At 35.7% G+C, this 2,762-nt stretch overlaps 1 pseudogene across 1 annotated transcript; it reads right to left on the bottom strand.

The window, feature by feature from the left end:
- Positions 1-1,557: 1,557 nt before the first annotated feature.
- On the bottom strand, positions 1,558-2,327 carry LOC144560505 (dirigent protein 22 pseudogene; annotated as a pseudogene). Its single transcript, XR_013513411.1, has one exon. The product of XR_013513411.1 is annotated as a dirigent protein 22 pseudogene (transcript).
- Between the last annotated feature and the right edge of the window lie 435 nt (positions 2,328-2,762).

The following is a 2,762-nucleotide window of genomic DNA, read 5'->3' as shown; positions in this document are numbered from 1 at the left end:
AATCAACTCGGTGTTTAAGATATCTCAGAGACATGTTTTATAGAGGTCCGGTTTTAAATTTAAAAGATCGGTTGTTGGAGAGAGATACAATTGATTGGAAGTTTCGAATTATTGTTGGGCCTCCTATAAAAAAATTAATATTAAAAAATTTCACTTGTCTCCAGTTTCGAAAAAGCACTATAAGTCTACCATATCCTCTCACTCAGTTTCCTTGTTATCCTATCATGAGGGCCCTCAGATTAAGATCTGATCCCTAAATTGGTAAATGGATATAATTGTTGAATATATAACTGGAGAGTATAAATCTGCACTTCTCCCCAGTACTATTTATAATTTAAAACTACTCTATCAGGCCAGCTTGTCACGAGTGCGAATCCTCTGAGATATCTCAACTTTTACGTGATGTAGGGGTTCAGTATTATGTGTGCTTTGAGATTTGTGCAGTACGTATTTAAACGGTTGGGATTTTCCATAAAGTCACGCAAAGTTTGAGATATCTCAGAGGATACGAATTGGCTTGTCACGGCAGGTATATAATTTGGCTTTTTGAAAAGCACTTGCTCATGCAATTGCATGTGGGCATGTGAACTATACGGAAAGACAAAGATTCGTTGTCCCAACATGTTCAGAAATTTATGTTTCCCTCGCTGTCTTCAAGAGAAAAAAAAAAAAAAAAAAATCTATTGACAAATATTAATAAAAATAAAATAATAAAACGAGTTGGTGGGATTTGTTTTTTTTAAAAGCACATCAACAAAGTCATACTTTCAGACTATGAGAAATAAATATAAATGTAGTCAAACATATAAGTTTTTTAACAATTTTATAATATTTATAATATTTTGCTCGTAGTAGCTATATAAAAAATAAAATATATACAAAATTTATAAAAATAAATAGAGTCAATTCACTCATATTTCTTGAGAGTGGCTTCGTCTCTATACCGAACTTGGTTTTTGGTACATCTTTGGTAACTTCACCCAACTATGCAAAGCCCAGCCACAGAAAATCCCCATAAACTCATGTGACGAAGATGGACTGGGGTCCCTCCATGTCATGAGTTCGGTCCCCCATTTAAAAATAATTTAGAAAAAGAAATTCAAAGTCGGTCCCTGGACAAAATATTTTTTTATACAAATATATATACAATAACGGTCCCTTGATAATATGTTATATAATTACTCTTTACAAAAGAAAAAGAAAAATCACAAATTAAAAAATTTACAAAAGGAAAAGCAAAAATTACAACTGTACCGAAATTCACATTAGTACAGGGTTGTAAAGGGCAGGTTTCCTACAGCTATCCATGCCAAGAGGTGCACCGAATTTGAATTTAAATTCGGTATTAATGGTTTTTATACAAAAATAAGAAATCAACCCGTTTTGTTATTTCTTTATTTTCAATAATAGTTTGTGAAAAAAATTCATGTAAGCAATATAATTTTCCCAATTTATTCATTTGGGCCCATTCCTTATCATCTCCGAGCAATATATAACTTTCGAAGCATCAGGCATGCACAAATTGGAAAACCAAAGTATATAACAAACAATTAATGATTAAAGCACGGCAGATTCCAATAAGCAAATCAGGAACGTAAAAGAAATTACAGATCGGTGTTCTTTCTGTTTGTTCTCCTTTAAAAAAAATATGAAGAAAACCAATTATAATTGAAAAAACAATTTCAATTCATAAATTACTCTCATTCTTACTTCTTAGTAGTGATTGATGAAAACATTGTATTCCACTGAGTCAGACTTCACGACCGTCTGCGCCTGTGCGTACCCGCGGGAGAATCTAAACAATCCGGTCCCTCCGACAATCGACATTTCCCGCACTTCCGAAAGCACTTCGTTGTGTCCCATAATAGCAATTGTACTCCCGTTATATATCCCGTCGGTTAACACGAAGTTCATTGCCATGAGAAACTCTATTTTCTTTATCCCCGCTCCGGCGTATAAACCTTGTGCCCGACCCACTAACTTTGAGCTCAAATCGGGTTCAATTGTCAGTGGGTCATCGATCATGACAACTGCCCCGAAAAATGTGGATGAATTGTTGGTTCCAGGTGCTTGTGCTACTCGAACAGATGTTGGGTTGGGACCAGTGAATATGTCGTGCCAATAGAACCGAAAGTGGCTTTGTTTTTCACCAGTGGTGTGAGAAACGGTCTTGGTGCTCAGGAGATAGGAGTCGGCATTGTCGGAGGAGGTGACCGGTACAAAATTTGCTGCAGAGAAAAGGAATAAGAGTAGAAGGAGAGAGGAAAAGGTGGTGCATTTACTTGTAGCCATTGTTGGTGGGTATGGTGTTTCTTTGTTTTATTTTTTTTGCTTGATTGGGCTTCCAAAATGATTCATTGTTATTTATAGAATAGAGATTAGAGAGACAGTGTATTGGTTTATTGGGTCGTGTCTACGCCCGATAAGTACTAAACCCGTTGAGCATTAGTAGAACCAGTGTACTACCAAATCCGGAATGGTACACAACGAAAGAACATAAAGAATATTTGCTCTATAAATGAAGGGATAATTTGAGTTAGGCTGGGGTGCTATGGATAGCATAGTGGCCTTCCGTGCTACGGCTCAATATTCGAGTTTTCAAAATCCAAACGGTCGATCTGAACCGTTCATCTTATTCTCCATATTAATATCTGCTTGGAGACCAAATTTTACATTTTTCTGATTTTTTTTACTATTTATTAAGTATTTTACAAAATTGTTGATCCAACGGTGGCTGCACAAAACAGTAAAACCGTTGGATT

The sequence above is a fragment of the Carex rostrata genome, chromosome 10 (genome assembly GCF_964058835.1).
Source record: "Carex rostrata chromosome 10, lpCarRost1.2, whole genome shotgun sequence".
Classification (NCBI taxonomy): Eukaryota; Viridiplantae; Streptophyta; class Magnoliopsida; order Poales; family Cyperaceae; genus Carex; species Carex rostrata.
The sequence above is the reverse complement of the archived record's forward strand: the minus strand, read 5'-3'. Positions and strand labels throughout refer to the sequence as shown.